Source organism: Phodopus roborovskii, unplaced genomic scaffold, assembly GCF_943737965.1.
Source record: "Phodopus roborovskii unplaced genomic scaffold, PHOROB, whole genome shotgun sequence".
Taxonomy (NCBI): Eukaryota; Metazoa; Chordata; class Mammalia; order Rodentia; family Cricetidae; genus Phodopus; species Phodopus roborovskii.
In genome coordinates this window covers 287,518-305,183 of record NW_026126629.1, presented here as the reverse complement: position 1 = coordinate 305,183, position 17,666 = coordinate 287,518, and the positions used below count along the sequence as shown (strand labels likewise).

The 17,666-nt window shown below is 39.1% G+C and overlaps 1 pseudogene; it reads right to left on the bottom strand.

Annotated features, from left to right (window-relative positions):
• Positions 1-13,700: 13,700 nt before the first annotated feature.
• LOC127238327 (uncharacterized) lies at positions 13,701-13,800 on the bottom strand (annotated as a pseudogene).
• Positions 13,801-17,666: the final 3,866 nt, after the last annotated feature.

The following is a 17,666-nucleotide window of genomic DNA, read 5'->3' as shown; positions in this document are numbered from 1 at the left end:
TACCACAAGCATTCCTACTGTACCATCATGTTCTAGAGGACATGCATTTAAATAGCGGAGCTCTGAATCCTGCCCTCACAGAACTTCAGTTCAGAAAGGAAAAACAGAATTTACCAGGTGTGTCATTCAGAGGGGCCTCATGGCACAACCTGGAGCTGGGTCTGATATTTTTCCCATGTCTACTTTTGCTTGTATATCAAACAGGAGTTATCTAGACAAAATTTGGAATGTTCTAGAATAGCAACTATTAACTTTGTTCTGTGTCTTAGATTCCTTCACATTGTTGAAAGTTGCTAAGTATTCATAAAAAATAAAACATATAAACCAGTTTTCATGGTTCACACTGTGTTCCTAGCATTTATGGATCTGAAATGTAAGGGTGATGAGTTCAAAACCAACCTAGGCTGTGTAGTAAGACCCTGGCTCAAAAACGAAAGCTAAACAAACAAAAATAAAACAAATTGAAGGTACTCCATGGATATATCAAATGACCTAGCAATTCCAGACCCAAGTTCAGATACTTGCATAGCGAGGTTCACAAACCCAGATTTGCACACAAGTAAATGGACAAACGTTGTTGTTGTTGTTGTTTTTTTTTAAATATGGGACATCATACAATAGAGTGTTACTCAGTCTTTAAAAGGCATGAGATTCTGAATCAAGCTAGACAATGGATGAGCCATGAAAACATGATGCTAAGTGAGAAATGTTAGCCACAGACAAAAACAAATGTGTGATTCCACCTGGAGTAGTGGCAAAATGTTGAATAGATATTTCCAGAGGTTGAAGTCAGGGGAGTGCTGAGTTGGACTTCTGTTTGGGATGATTGAAAGTTCTGCAAATGTGTGCTGATAGTGCTTGTCAATATGGTGATTGCCTGAGTGTTTGAGTTACATTCCTAAAAATGATTAAAAGAGTCCATTTTATTCTATTTATGTGTTATTGTACTACAAAAAAGAAAGAAATCAAGGCTCCCAAAGAGCTTTTATTTACTTGAGATACATTTATCTCTAATTGCCGAATTCAAAATTAAAATGGAAAAAAATCGCATTCATTATTTTATTTCACACTAAAAGAATAAAAGCATTGAAGGTTAATGTAACTTTTTTCTAAAGATCAAGTAAATTATGAGAAGCCAGGCAACACATACTGTTGGATATTTTGAAAGAAGGATTCATTGTGTTATTTTTCTTTTAGATTTATTTATTTTATTTTATCGTATGATTGTACTGTGTACATGTATGTATGGGCACCATATATGTGCCTGGTTCCTCTGAGGTCAGAGGAAGGCATTGAATCCCCTGGAACTGGAGTTATAAGTGGTTGTCAGCTGCTATGTGGATGCTGCGAACAGGACCCAGATCCTCTGTAAGAAAAGGAAGTGCTCTTAACCACTGAGCCACCTCTTCAGCCTCGTAGTGTTTATTTTAAAGAACATTGTTGGCTAGGGATGTAGCAAGTGGAAGACTTGGAACCACATAAACATAAGGTTGTCTCTCAGGCAAGGTCTTCCAGTTCTGACCACTGAGCTTCACTATGCAACATCAAGAGTTGTGGGTGTATTTCCCATTTTGTCACTAGAATATTAAAATTACTTGTATTCAGCGGGTAAAAATTAAAGCAAAAACAGAATCAGTATTCTGTGTGTATGTTCCTGTCCACGCATGTGCCTCATGTGAGAGTGGAAGAAGGCCCCAGGCTGATGTCTGGTGTCTTCCCCAACCGCTTCTCTGCTTCAGGTTTTGAGACAAGGTCATTCATTGAACCTAGTGTCGATCAGTTTGACCCAGGAATTCTCTTACCTCTTCCTTCCTTCCTGGGGTCACAGGTGTGTGTTGCTGTGAATGGATTTAAAGAAAAAGACATTATGTGTCTGTGAGCTGCAGTTATAGGCAGTAACAAACTGCCTAATATGGGTGCTGAGAACCAAACTTAGATCTTCTGCAAGAGCAGTATTTGCTCCTAACAGGGATCCCTGTCTGGAGCTTGGGCTCAGCTTTTGCCATGGGCTCTGGAGTCGGGTCCTTATGTGTACATAGCAGATACTTTACTGACAGAGCCTTTCCCCCAACCTGCATTCATATTCTTTGAGTAAGAACATTAAGTGACACTGAGCATTAAAAGATGGCTTTAGTCACTGTGGCTGCAGAACCATTAGTAGCAAAGCTAACATAATGGGGAAAAATAAACCCCAAATATCCTAATGTTAGAATAGAAATTCTTTTGTATTCGTGGGATACCAGTGGTATGCACTATTGGAGAACCACACATGCTCCAGGCAGAGGGAAGAGAAGAGACATAAGTCATAAGACAGAGGGATTAACTGTCAGCAGACTGACTGGAAGTTAATCACTCATTCATCTTAGTAACTGTGTCTACTGTGTTCCAGGAACTCCCGTCGCACACTGGGTCTATAATGGCCATCTCTTTTCTCAAGGAAAGTTCATGTATCCAGGGTTAGGTGGGTAACACTCGAGAAAAGAGGAAAGACACTACTACATTGCATGAATTCACTGCACATTGTTCAACCACCTGCCTTTTCAGGGAATTTGCATTTTCCACCATTTTTTAGTTATCGGGAATCCAATTCGTAGAGATGTCTGGGCACAAATCTGTCTTAGTTCAGCTGTCATGAGAACATAGCACAGATGGTAAAGCAGCAAACATTTTTTCTGTTTGGAGTCCGGCATCAGGTTGCCTTCTTGTGAAGGATGTGGACTTCCGATGTCTTCATATATGGAAAGAGGGCAAGAGCGCTTCCTGGGATTTTCTTTCTTGGAGACAGGGTCTCACAGAGTGGAACTCACAATGTAGAACAGGCTGGTTTGAACTCCCAGAGATCCACTTGCTTCTGCCTCCCAAGTTCTAGGATTAAAAGTGTGGTGCCTCTACTGCCTGGCTTTCTAGAATCCTTTTTATAAAATCACTTAATGGCATTCATTATGAAGTGACCCAATCATAGAGTAGATAGAGCTTCTTCTCTGGAAGCGAGATTTTTCCTTTCTGGGACATTTGATATTTATCATCATTGTGACTGGCATCCAGTAGAGGCTAGGATCAGTATCTTAAAGTGCACAAAGACATGTAATCAGCAAAGGCTAACCCAACATACTGATGATTTTCAAATTGTTAAACTTGAGGTTACATGTATGTTTAACTTTCTTTCATCTCTGTTGCTTGTATCCAAGGCTTTGAATGCATGCTAAGTTTGTGTCCTACCATTGAGCTACATACACACCTTCAGCATTAAACATTTTACTAGTGTTAAACTATTTTGTAAAGTAATTGTATTATTTTGTATTTCCACTGGCAGAGAATCAGCCTGTCATTCTTCCAACATGCTTGCCAATAATCTGGTGCTGTTTGTGTCTTTGATTTAGCCACTTGCTAAGGCCCGTGTATTGTGATTTTATTGGTCCTTGTTGATTAACATAGTTGAACATCTTTTTACATTTGCACATCTTCTTTTATGAAATGTGAAAATGCTGTTTGATTTCTTCTGAATGTGTAGTCTTTTTGCACTATCATAATGAAAAACAATGTCAAACCTTTCTAAGTCAGAGGCATTTGTTGAAGATTCCTATATTCATGAGGTATATTGGGAAGCAGTTTTTTTAAAGGACATTTTTCCTGGGTTTCATTATCAGCATAATAGTGATCTGGTAAAATGAGTTACAAAGAATTCTCTCTTCTCTAAGTGGGCTTAAGATCATTATTTTTCTTCTTTAAATGTTGGATAAAATTTACTAGTGAAACCATCTGGATCAAGAGCTATTTTTGCAGGAAGGTTTTTTTTAAAAAAAATAATAAATTTAAATTTATATTCTTACTAACAGCCGGTCATTCAAATTTTAGCATATTTTTTCTACCATTTTTTTCCAACATAGTATTTTTAATTGCTTATTTGGGGATTTCATACATTGCACTCCATTCTCACTCACTTCCCATTCCTCCTAAGTACACCCTCCCAGGTTCCTTCTCCCCATCAAAAAAGAAGAAAAAACTTCATGTATTCATTGAAGCCCTATCAAAGTCCCAGTGGCCACAGCTTAAAGAAAACTGACTTGTTCCTACACCTCAGCCCCCACCAGAGCCATCAACTGTGAAGATCTATATACTTCAGCAACTTTATCACAATTTTTAAGGACTCTCTTAAATGGCTTCTTGTCTAGATGGTTTCTTTCTGTGGTGGGGGCTTGTCATCAACTTTTATGAGTTGTATTCTTTAAAAATCTGTTAAAGGAGTGGGGTAAGCTAGGTGGCTCAACAGATAAAGGCACTTGTTGCCAAACCTGATGACTTGAGTTCAGTCCCCAGGACCCACATGGCAGAGTGAGAGACCCAACTCCCACAAGTTGTCCTCTGACCTCCACCAGCACATCAAGTCACACTTGTACACATATGTACATACACACACACACTCTCTCTCATAGTAACTAACTGTAATAAAAAAATTTCATTTTTGTATGTATAGGCAATTTTGTGGGTGTAAAGTGATTAGTAACATTCTTTATCATGCTGTTAATCTCCAGAAAGGGAAAAAAAACCATAAAAACTTTCCCCCATTCCTCATATTAATGATTTTCAGATACTTTTCTTATTTTCATCAATCTCACTAGTGGTCTTATTGGTCTTACTACTTTTTACATAGAACTGGGTTTTTGTTCTTAGATTTTTCATTGTTTTCTGTTTTATATGACATTCATTTTCTTCTGTTTGTTTCGCATATCATTCTATTTTTTCATATATTCTGATGAGAATTTAGTCTTTGATTTTTAGCATTTTCTTCATAATGATTTTCATCATTTAACATTTATTTTGTCTTTTTAGCAATGCTATAGCATGCTACAATTTTTCATGTAATTTAATTTGAAATATTTTCCAAATAGAACATGGATTATTTAGAAATGTATTACACAATTTGGCAGAGGCTTATGACATATGCCTATAATCTGAGAGTCTGAAGAGAAGGATAATGACCCTCCTTGGATATATTGCAGTGAGATTCTGTCTATAGGCCCCGTGAACCCCAGAATAGGTATGAAAGAGGCAAAACACATTAGCAGATCACAAAGCATTTTACAGTGTCAAAAGGTTGGGCAATCTTGATAGACATGGATTACTGAGTTGCTATGTCCTTTGTGTGTTTTCAGGGCTGAACCTGAGGAAACACATCCCTGGGCATTTGTTAAAGCAGGTAATGCCATACTCAACCCAGGTTCTTCTCCTTTGAATGAATTTGTAGTTCCTACATTGGAGTTCTTAATGAGTGGGGTCTTACCCTCAGGGCTTTTCTACTGTCCAAGTGATAAAGGCAGGGTTTTATAACTTCATGCACAAGAGTCACCTTAACAACTACAGGTCCTTTCTTTGAAGTGTGCTTGCTTTCAGCTTCAAACTTGCACCCAACTCCTATCACTTTCTTGTCTTTTTTGTTGCACCCAAACTCTTTTTTTGTAGATCTGAATGAGATCAGTGAGTAGAAGCCACATCATGGCCTAGACACTATGTTGTCTGAAACTTCCATTGCCATAGAAGTAAGCCCACTATTTTTCAGTCTAGCCTCACTCCAAGTTCTCAGGGCATGGGCAGGATAGAGCAAGAGTCTGTACTAGATGTAACACGTAGACTCTAAGCCAACTCAGGTTTTGTTTGTCTCTGTAATCTTGTGAACAAGCCTCCAGGGTCTGCATTTTTCTTAACATTCTGCTCTTCCAAACTCCCATAATAATGGGCTATTAAATACTGTTTACAGTTCTCTTGGGCTCCTCAAGCCCATAGCTCCATCCTTGTCAACCTTCCTTCAAAGGAAGCCAGCTCCAAAAGCAGTCAGGTTTGTCACAGCAGGAAGCAGAGATATGGATTCTGTCAATCAATCACTTTCTCCTGTTTATTCAGTCTGGGACTTTGTGATGTAGAACAGTGCCACCCACATTCATGGTAGGTTATACTCCCTCCCCCCACCCAGTCGTTTCTGGAAACACCCTCATAAACACTCATGTGTTTCCATTGTAAGACAGCATGCTGAAAGTAGGTACACACTTACTTAAAAACATCTTTAAAATTTTTAAAAATTTAAAAAGGTCAATAGACAATTTCCAAGAGTCATTTCTCTCCTTCCACTGTGGGCTCAGAGTCTGAACTCAGGTCATCAGATCAGTCCTGTACAGCAAGTGGCTTCATCAGCTGCATCATCCCTCTGGACCTTGCCACTTAAACAAAACCAAAACCCAAGATAGAATAAACATCTCCTTTCCACCCCATTCTTAGATATAGTTTTCCCTCACCTACCCACTAGAAACTCATATTCTTTGAGCAACTTTCAAGTTATTGTTTGCATATGTAAACAAATATTAACATATTTATCTCCTTCCTTTTATATTATATATATATACATACATACACACACACACACACACACACACACACACATATATATATATATATATGTCCTATTCTCCTCTATTTTCACTCAAAAATATGTCCTGGATTTTCTTCTAGCTGTGTATTTTCTTGCTGTGTAGACTTTCATGTATCATAATTTAAATAACCAAACCTCTATTGATGGAGATTTAGATTTTAAAAGATCTTTTCTTATGGAAATTATTGTTGCAATGCATAGTCTTGTAATACATTATTTATCTGTAGGATAATTTCCCATAGGTAGACTGCTAGATCAGACAGGATTTGCATTTGTAAGTTGTTAGCTGTGCTCAATGGTTCCCCATAGGCAAGTCTAGCTGTTTCAGAACTTTTCACTTCTGAAGTGCTGTGCGGTATTCAACTAGCTGCAAAAGTGTTTCTTCCCTGGACCAAGGGAGAGTGGAGGAGAGATGACACACTTTTGAGATCAGTTTCAGAAGCAACGTCAAAATTCTTTTTGAAACAGGAAAGAAAGAAAAAAACTGTAAAAGTTTCCCTGTGTATAATGTGTTGTTCTTGATTGTCTTCATAAATCATTAGAACTCTTTTGTAACACTGGTTTTCTTTTTTCCCATTCAACCTACAAAGCAGAACAGGTTGAATAGCCTGTCCATGGTTGTGCTGAAGAACGCTGAGTATAGAACCCTGATTTTTCTTCTACCTGAGAGGTGCTCTATTCTCATGGTGAGGTTCAAATGGACCATTGTGGTCACAGTTCATCGCGTCCCTGAGTTGAGGGGAGCTTTGAGGACTACATATGCTGAACACTTACTACACCCTCAGCTTGGCTGACCTTTGCCAAACCTTACTGTCAGAAGGTGGTGCTGAGTTAAATTTTCTGGCCTGAAGTTTTTTCATTGTTCTGTAGAATATTTTATCTAATAATAGCATTTTCAGTCACACTAAGCTAAGATAAGGCAAACAGATCATTTGCTTGAGGATATAAATTAATTGCTGCTAGAAGTCAGTCATGAGAAAGAATATACATTTTGACTAGAGTCCAGTGAACAAGAAATCTTAATTTCAGCAGTCCATTTGTAGATGACCTGAGGCAATATCACCATGACTGCTTCAGCACCCCATTTGCAGAACGAAGGGGTCCTTGTAGATAACTCCCCTCACTAACTAATTTTGTACTTGGTAAAAAAAAATTAGTCATGATTTTTAAGGCTGAATGCATCATGAGCTGAGTGGAAGAGCAGACTTTGTATCCAAACAGGGTTCCACCTACCTCTTTCTTTTCTTCAACACTTCTGTGACCTCAGGAACTTGAGGAATTTTTCTTCATTTCCTTTTATTTTTTCCATTTTTATTAACATTTAATCATTTTTTATTTTTAAATTTAAATTAGAAACAATCTTATTTTACATATCAATTCCTGTTCCCTCTCCCTTCAATCTCCCCATATCCCCCCCACAAACCCCTCCATCTCACTCCCTATCCACTCCCCAGGGAGAGTGAGGCCTTCTATGGGGGGGGTCATCAAAGTCTGTCATATCATTTGGGAGAAGGGCCTAGGCCCTCCCCTGTGTATTTAGTCTGAGAGAGTATCCCTCTATGGAGGGATCTTCATCTCCTTTAGTTCTCTCTGGAAAAGACAAAGCTATTCATGGTAAGACATTAGTAAAACTCATCTGTCAAGGCTATTGTGAGGTTTAAATGAGATCACATGGGAATAACACTTAGAATAAAGTCAGGACATAAGACACACCCATTGGATGGTAATTGCGATTACCTTTGCACCTTCCTAATCAATGGTTAATTCTGTGCAGAGATCCCTTTAGCATGGAGGCAGATGTGTATACTGTGAAAACCATCATGTTGTGGTTTGGCCTTCCCCTCAACTGTTACACTGAGGTAAAGCTCTACCTGACCTTGTCCGTGGGTAGCTTTTGCCTTTTCATGCTTGAGGTTTGATTATCTTCATCATTGTCTTAGTGTGTATTACCTACATACCATAAAATTATCCCATATTTTTAATATGCTCCCATAAGCATTTATGTTTTTGACCTTCAGTAGGGTTGTAGTAAGACTGCCTGTTCTTGAATGCACCTATCTATCTAATGTCATGTGAAATCACCAGTGTTTCTATTTAAGAGCTGCACTGTGGTCACTTAGATGCCAGAAGCTTTGATTCATCCTTGCCACTAGATGGCACTGTAATAGAACATATTTACTAGCTAATTGTTTTATGGTCTAGGAATACATGTTATAGAAACAGGCCATCAAGAGTTGCTGTCTATGTGAGGCTGAACATGAGAGAACTTAAAAGAGGGTGACTTACAAATAGAAGATGTTTTTGTTTGTATGTCATATAGGTTCCTCCAGAAGATGGTCTCAGGGGTGTAAATGAGATGAGAGACAGGGAGTGAGAGAGGGAGAAAAAGGTGAAGGCGCGGGGAAGGAGAGGGAGGAGAAAGAGAGAGGGAATATTTTTAGGTTTTGGGCATCAGGGTTCTTACTTCTATTGGATCATGCAATGCCCTTTAAAATTACTCACACAGTGGTTCAGATGGGGCTCTTGCCATTGGCCAAGAATGTCTCCTACTCTTTCTATGGGTGTATGTATGGACTAGTGTTCTGTTAGCATTCAAGACAGATGGGGCAGAAAAAAGTCCTCAGTGTGAGTGAGAGGAAGGCTTTTAAAAGTATAGTATTATACTGAATTATCTATTCCAACCTGCTTAACTTCAGATGAAAGGGTGGATGTATGTGACTCAGGGCACCAGATGTGTTTGCTACAGCTGCCTAATAAATCATGTACTCTGTAAATTCTTCCAGTTGAAATAAACAAAGAATCCTAATGAACCATCTGCATCTCCAAGTCCTTGGAGGCTACCTAATAGGTATCTTGGCAAATGCTTAGTGAATAAAAATATAAATGGTTACTTCATGAAGTTCAGGTCAAAGAGACATCTTGCCCTTTATATCTTAGAATAAAATAATTGACAAATCATTTTATCCCTGTGTATTAATATAGAAGCATAAGGGGTTTATTTTTGTAGAACTAGGAAGAATTTGCTAAAAGGGAACATGGGTTGAACTATAATAATTAGAGAGGAAATTATATTAAGCTGGAAGTTACAAGGAATGATGGATATATTATTTAGGTCACCGTACAGTATAGAAACTGAGTCTTCCTTTACCCCATCCTCCCTCCCTTCCTCTCTTCATTCTTTCATTTCTTCCTTCTTTCTATCTATCCATCTATACATCCGCACATGTGTGCATACTGAAATGTTTTAAATATAATGTGTCTCTCTCTTCCATATAGACTTATGTGTTTACACACTCAGTTACTAGTGTGATGGCTAATCTCAGTTGATTAATCTCTAATCAAAATGACTTGATAGGGTATCAACCCCCCTGGGAGATCAGCCTTAGAACCTGGCTGTTGGGAATTATCCCAGTTAAGTTGCTTGACATGGGAAGACCTACACAGTGGGCAGCCCCATTCTCTGGGGTAGACCCTGAGCTGCACGAGACTGGGTGAGCTGAGCATAAGCAATCATCCTCTTCTTCCTGACCATGGATGCAACATGATCAGCTGCTCTAGCTCCTGCTGCCTCGACCTCTCCAACACAGTAAGCTAAACTTGAAACTGTGTGTCTCAGGTAAAGTTTCTAGTTGCTGTGAGGAAACACCATAACCACAAAACAAGCTTGGGAGGAAAGGATCTATTTGAATTATACTTCCATATCACATGGTTCATCATCTAAGGAAGTCAGGACAGGAACTTAAACAGGGCAGGAACCTGGAGACAGCAGCAGATGCAGAGGCCATGGAGTAGTGTTGCTTACTGGCTTGTTCCCCATGGCTTGCTCAGCCTGCTTTCATGTAGAACCCAGGACCACCAGCCCAGGGATGGCATCATCCACAATGGGCTGGACCTTCCCATATCAATCACTAAGAAAATGGCCTACAACTGAGGTTCCTCCTTCTCAGATAACTTTAGCTTGTGTCAAGTTGACATAAAACTATTCAGAACACTGTGAGACAGAATAAATGATTTTCTTTTAAGTTGGTTTAGTCAGGGCATTTTTATCACAGCAACTGGGAGAAAAGCTAAGTAAGGCATTGATGTTGGTGGTATTGTATTGAAAGGTATGGCATCACTGGGAATTTGGAGGTCTATCCAGAGTAAGCAGGCTTCTAGGAGCAGGGCCTTAACCTTAAAATCTGTTCCCATACTTCTGGTTTATCCTGTTTATTGTTCTCCTAACATGTGAGGGTCCACTTCTGCATATTTCTACTTCCATAGAGTTGCCTGCCACTATGCTTTCTGCACAATATTGGCCTGTGTCCCCTCAAACCATGAGCCAAAATAAATTCTTTCTACCTTATGTTGCTTCTGCAAAGTATTTGATCATAACGACGAGACAAGGAGTAATATAGAAAATTGGAACCAAACCTGACCATGTGGTTCTTATATCTTTTGAGTTGGTATGAAGGAGAAATATTTTAAGACTTTAGAGCCAATATATTATATTTTGGCAAAGCATCTGGATATGTTCTGCCCACGTCTTGAAAACTTGAGTGAGGCTGAACTAAAAAGCCATGGATTAAGTAGGTGTTTACAGTGGGGAATTTATAGTGGTGAGACATGGAATTTTGCCGTTTAATGAAGATCATGATAGAACTGTTGTGAACAAAGCATCTCTCATTTCTAGAAAATTGCTGATATTAAAGAGAAGTCATGGACTTTGCACTGGGACAATGGGAAAGGTGTCTTGAGGGGAAAACTCTATCCACTGAGAGCTACATGGTGTAACAGTACAGATTCATTTGAATGGAGACCAAAAAGATAGGTTTCAGGGATCCCTGCTAGAAAGTGACTGCCTATGAAGGTGTTTTCCCAGGTTAAGCCAGCAAGGTACAGAGAGACCCCTGCAGCTGTCACCGAAGGTGGACAGGCTATATCTCAAGCAGGCAGTGGAACTTGGCAGTGTCATCTATGTGGTACTGGTTTTTATAGACATGCAAAATACAAAACTTACAAAGGCTTGTTCTAATGTTCTAGAAAACCACTGAGGCCAGGAATGAGAGAATGGCCATAGAGACACGAATAAGCCCTAGTTATTCATTGGGCAAAAATCTATCTGGTGCTTTTAGAAGTCTCACAAGGCAGGGGAGGCAAACACTAGCCTGTGGAGACTACCAAAAATCACAGAAAAATTCCCAGGCTTTTCTTCCCCTCAGAGTCTTGTTATGTAGATCAGGCTCATCTCAAATTTGTGATGGTCCTCTTGTCTCTACCTCTTGAGTGCTATGATCAAAGGCATGCACCACTGTCTTGGCATTTCCTAGACTTCGAATAAACCTTCTGGAGCACTCTTGCTGGTGATAGGAAGAGTCCAAAGACAGTCCCCTGCTCACAGGGACTTAAAGAAAACCTTCAATTATTTCAGCTCATGACTGGATCAGGATTTCCCATGTGTTACAAAGAAGAAAGTAACATATTTGGAGAAACAGTGTCACCTCCAGAGAGTGGTCCACAATAATTTGTTCATAATGTCAGTGTCTAATGTCCAATCTAAAATGGTCAACTATATCAGGAAACAGGGACAAATGACAGAAACCAAGAGGGAAAAAATCAGCAATATGGATTAGGCTTTTACTTTCCTCTTGAAAACTACACACACACATGCAACAAACTATGATTGATTGTATATAACCCCATTTCTCCCTCTAATTTCCTTCATGTCTCCCTAACATCACTCCCTTCTTCTTCTTCTTCTTCTTCTTCTTCTTCTTCTTCTTCTTCTTCTTCTTCTTCTTCTTCTTCTTCTTCTTCTTCTTCTTCTCCTTCTTCTTCTTCTTCCTCCTCCTCCTCCTCTTCTCTTTCTCCTTCTCCATTTCTTCTTCCTCCTCTTCTTCCTCCCCCCTCCTCCTTCCTTCTTCTCCTCCTTCTTCCTTTCTCCTTCCCCTCTAAAACCCCAGTAAGACCATGTAGTGTTACCCATAGTACTTGGGTGTGGGCACAGCAGTTGGAACATGGGGATCCTATGTGGCCATATCCTCAAAAAAAGAGTGATTCTCTTTCCCCTAGAAACTGTCAACATCCAGTAATTCCTCAGTCAGGGATGGAGCTTGCACATCAGTGTGGCTGGCCCAATCTTATGTAGGTCTTATGCAAGCAACAGTAGCTGCTGTGAACTCATGGTGATAGCCACATCATGTTCAGAAGCCAACCTTTCATGACACTCTTCCCCATCCTCTGCTCCTATGCTATCCACCTCCTCTTCTGTAATGTTTCTGGAGCCCCCTTAATACAGTTGTCCTGTTTGGGCCTGAGCACTCTGTTCTTATGCTCAGCACTTTGACAGTTACTCTGTTGACTGCTACCCACTGCCACTCTGACTATGGTTGAGAGCAGCCCAGGTCTATGGGTATAAACACAGATATTTAGGTGGTGATTTGACCATTTAGCAAAATAAAAATAGAAGGTTCTACCCTAGGGCCTATAAACTCCTCAGCCATAGGCCATGAAAGTGCCTCCTAGAGAATAGGCCTGAAATTCACTTTCAGTGAGAAAGTGGTTATTGATTCCATAACAGTCATGCCACTATTACTCCAGTTGGCGTATCTTGTGTGGCAAATAGGTATTGCAGCATGCAGTGTCCAGAGCTGGCTTCTCAGACCGCTGATGCTTTTCTCTACCAGCAGCTTACATAGCACTTTTTTAGCACTAGGAGAGCTAGCCAGCAGGGAGGACCTTTCATTTTGGTTTACGAATGACATCTCTATGTCCTACAGCCAAAGTGTGTGGTGTGTCTAGCAACAGGACCTTACCATCTAACTATGAAGGGGAACCAAGGGCAATGACAAATACCCTATGTTATTTTGAAGACCCCTGGAGCTCTCCTGGCCAATAACTCAATTTCTATTAATTATCCCATGTCTACTCCTGCACGATGATTTTATTTGAACTCTTTCTTGTTTTCTTTTTTATTGTTATAGCTTGAAGTTAGCTTACTGATTGGTGGGTAACCATGAAGCTTTTCATACATTTTTAGTTTGGTTAGTCCATTTACAACCTTTTCCACTCACTCATCCCTTGCCCCCCACCCCTGCTTAGTCCTTTAACTCCTAGTCCTCCCTCTTCTTTCATTTTACATGTATTTGATTGTCCCTGTAATTATCATTTCTAACTGGGTTGTGAAGCGTGGATTAAATCCATTTGGGTTACCACACATCTGCCCTTAGAATTGTCCTTCTCCTCTACCTTTGGCAACCCACATGCTCCTGCACCCCTCTCTGCTTGCACTTTCTGTTCCCCAGATGAGGAATGCTTGATGAATTCACATGTATTCTTGTGGAGAGGCCATGCCACTCTTCTCAGTATTGTTCCAATTTTAGTGTATGTGCTGCAAGCACATGAGTTAGAGTTTTTAGGTTAACAGAAATACAATTTTAAACCAAGCAAAATTAATACATCAAAGAATATAAATTCAAAACAGAGATTGTCCCTAGAAAATTGGAAGCTACAAAAAAACATAAAAAAGGAAAATGCAGAGAAAAGGGATTAAAAAGTCAAGAGATGAATTTAGCTGCGAGTGTGCCAATACAGTAGCTGGAAGGAGGTAAGGGACAATGTTGTATCTGAAAGACTGAGAGGAAATGGAATGAAAATCCAGACAGGAGAGCAAAGGGTCTGTTTAAGTTCCTACTGTACATCAAATTGAAGTTGCAGAAGAGGCTAGGGAAAATGAAGGAAAGGAAACATGTGAAGATCCACTGGTAAAATAACATTTGGAACTAATGAAGTATATCCAACTACAGAGTCATGAAACTCTATAAAACCCACATGGAACAAACACTGTGTGTGGCTGTGTGTGTATTATGTCTCCTCCAAACTATGCAAAAATATATACATTCTTTTTCAGTCTTGAAAAGAACATTTGTCTAAATAAACTATGTCCTGCCTGGATCATAAAGAGAATGTTGAACACATCAAATGACCAAAATCATACAGGATATATCCTCTAGCCATAGAAGCAAGTGACACATATGTATCATACAATGTAACAGTCATACACAGGTTCATAAATTATCAACTACTATTATATCTGGTTTAGATGACTCACTCCCCGAAATTACAATAGGAAATGGAAGATAATAACTCTATAGAGGAACAGAAGCCTGCCAAACAACCAAGGATTCAAGGTGAACACCTTTAGCAATGAGTCACATGTGTATTACATAACCCCAGTAAGGACTCAGCCAGGAGTATTGATATAAAACAGCTCTAGTTCCCACCTAATCATGTAATTCCATAAACTCAAATTGGGGAGAATTCTACAAAATACCTGCCTGATAATTCTTAAAATTGTCATGAAAAACAAGAAAAGGCTGAAAATAGTGAACTGACTAATGAGAAATAATGACTAAATATGCTGTGGTACCCTGGTTGGTATTAAGGAAGAGAAAAAGGACACAGAAGTAGAAAAGCTAGAGAAATCCAAATCAAGCCCAAAGTTTAGCTATTATTACATTTATATAAATATACTTATATAAATATGTTTACAAGATTTTCTTTTAAAATGTATTCATTATTTGAGAATGAGAATTTCATAGCTGTGTAAAAGGTTTTCTTTTCTTTTTTTTTTAAATTGCATTCAATCCTTCATTCCTTTTCATCCTATTTGTCACAGACCCCTGTACTGCCCTCCCAACTTCCGGTCCTCTTAAGTTATTTTGTAACTTATTGAATCCAATTAGTGATGCCCATGGGTGTATTGCCATCCACTGAAGCATAGGCATTCTCAGAGGGAGTCAAAGCCCTGTAAAAAGTGACCTCTAGCAGCCATTTACTACCAATAACTCTTCAGCTATGGGTGCAACCCCACGAACCCATAGTCACATTGGAATGTTGACTGGCTTGGTCTTATATAGGTCTCGTTTGGACAACTACAGCTGCTGCAAACTCATGCATGAAATGTCCCTATCATGTGCAGGAGACTGCATCACAACAGTTAAGCACTTTGTATTCATAACTTCTCATTTCTTTTTTGGTTTAAAAAATGTTAGGGGGAAATAATATCAGATTTACAGAAAAAAGTATAAAATAATTTAGGATATTCATATATACCCCTCACCAACTTTTCTTTTGCAATGTTAGCATTTTATACAATCATAACATAAGCATGTCCTTTCAATATCAAATCACATTTTAGCCTGATATGTTATTAAAAAAAACTGTAACATAATACTTATGGGGAAGTTCTGCGTGCCTCAGAAACTGAAAACCCAACTAATACATAGTAAACGATTACAGTTTAATGTGGACTACTTTGATAAGAAATTAATTTGTCTTCTTGCTTTGAGATTTGTTTATTTATTTGCTGCATGAATGAATCCAGGGAACCAGTTATAATTATTGTGCCAACTAAGACCAATTTGAGCAGCAGAGTCTCCTGAAGTTCTTATATTTTGAAATGCAGAGAGAAAAATTTGAATCCCTAATAAGGCTTTTTTAGAAGAACTTGGGGGATTTCATAATCACATCAAGCTAAACATGTTTTGTATAACTATTTAACTTTCAAAACTTCTCACAATACTGAGAAATAATGTAGAAACTGAAGTCTAGAGCAAATGGGTTGCTTGTCAACGACACTGTGTGTATAAGCATAGAGGCCACAATTAAAACAGACTTAGCCAACCCTAGATCCTGTGCTTTGATTCATCATACTGACACTATATTTCTGAAAGTATGAGTCATGTGATATCTGAATTCAAATTATGATCTTGTTTTATCCAGGTTCCCAGATGCCCAAGGTGGATACTCTCTGAAGCTTAAAGCTGTGAGTAGGAGTAGCCTTTTTTAAAGACCTTGATGAGTGACAGCCACTCTGCTTCGAAGACTTTGAGTAAGAATATGTGGCATCTTACTCAAAGGTATCCTGCCACCACAGCACTTCCCCACATGTGGTCTAGCAGAGGAATGCCTCCTGAGCATGTGCGCTGAGTGTGGCTCACTTCGTTTATGACGTGTTCACTGGAGGTTTCCAACACAATAGCCCCAGACACTTGCTAACTATTGATGTAATGAGTCTACACAAAACAAGCATTGAGTTGGTTTAGATAAACTTTGTGACTCTTAGGAGTGCATGTCTATTGCCTCTTTCTCTGCTTTCTGAATATTAGATGACAGTAAATCCATCAGAAGGGATATTTTTCTACCTACACAGTTTTCTATATGGAATCTCTCAATACTATTGGAAAAGATATATCTATATCTATATATCTATATCTATACCTATACACACACACACACACACACACACAACATTCATTTAAAAAAAACTGTAATGATCAATGTGGTAGGGAAAAATAATCAGATCATATATAACAGCTCTTTTATGTCACCCTGAAAACTTATCTTTAAGATAGTTCCTCCCTTTCAGCCTTACTTCCTTAGAGGAAAAAAAAAGAGAAACTAGCTAAAAGGATACACGGAGGTTATCAAAACTTCCATTTTGCATGCCCTTGTTTTTGGAGGAAAAGATCCATTATTGCGACTTGAAAATGTCCTAGTGGTCCAAGGAAAGAGAAGCCGCAATAATTACCTGTACCTGCTGCACAGCCACCCATTCTGTTTTGTACTATGGTCTTGGGGAGCGTCTTCCATTTCTCTATTCAGCTTTCTAAGTATAAGAATAATGGAACCTACTTCATGAGATACAGATTGAAGTAATGTGTGTGACAGCTAACCTAATGCCAGGGCCATAGCCAGTGTGGCAAAGCAGTGATGATTATACTTGCCAAAGTCTGTTGCTATCTGTCTATGTTCGGAATAACAGTCTCTTTTTGATAGGACATAAATACACACCACACCGATACAAATCCCATGTGTTCAGGAACTGTTGAGTAAAAACAAGAGGCCAATTAGTAACCATTGAAGGGGTGTGTGATTCTATGAATTTTGCTGCTCTAGGTATAGGCTCCCCAGAACAGGTTCCTGATTGTTTCCTGGCTTGGTCTACTATAGAGGTTTTTTGGTTTTCTTCCCAGAAATAGTTTGTCATGTGTGCTGGCTAATTTTATGTCAGCTTGACACAAACTAAAATCACCTGAGAGAGAAAAACTCCAATTGAGAAAATGTCTCTGTAAGATTGGACTGTAGGCAAGCCTGTAAGGCATTTCCTTAATTAGTGATTGATGTGGGAGGGCTCAGTCCATGATGGGCAGGGCAATCCCTGACTGGTGTCCTGGATTCTATAAGAAAGCAGGCTGAGTAAGCC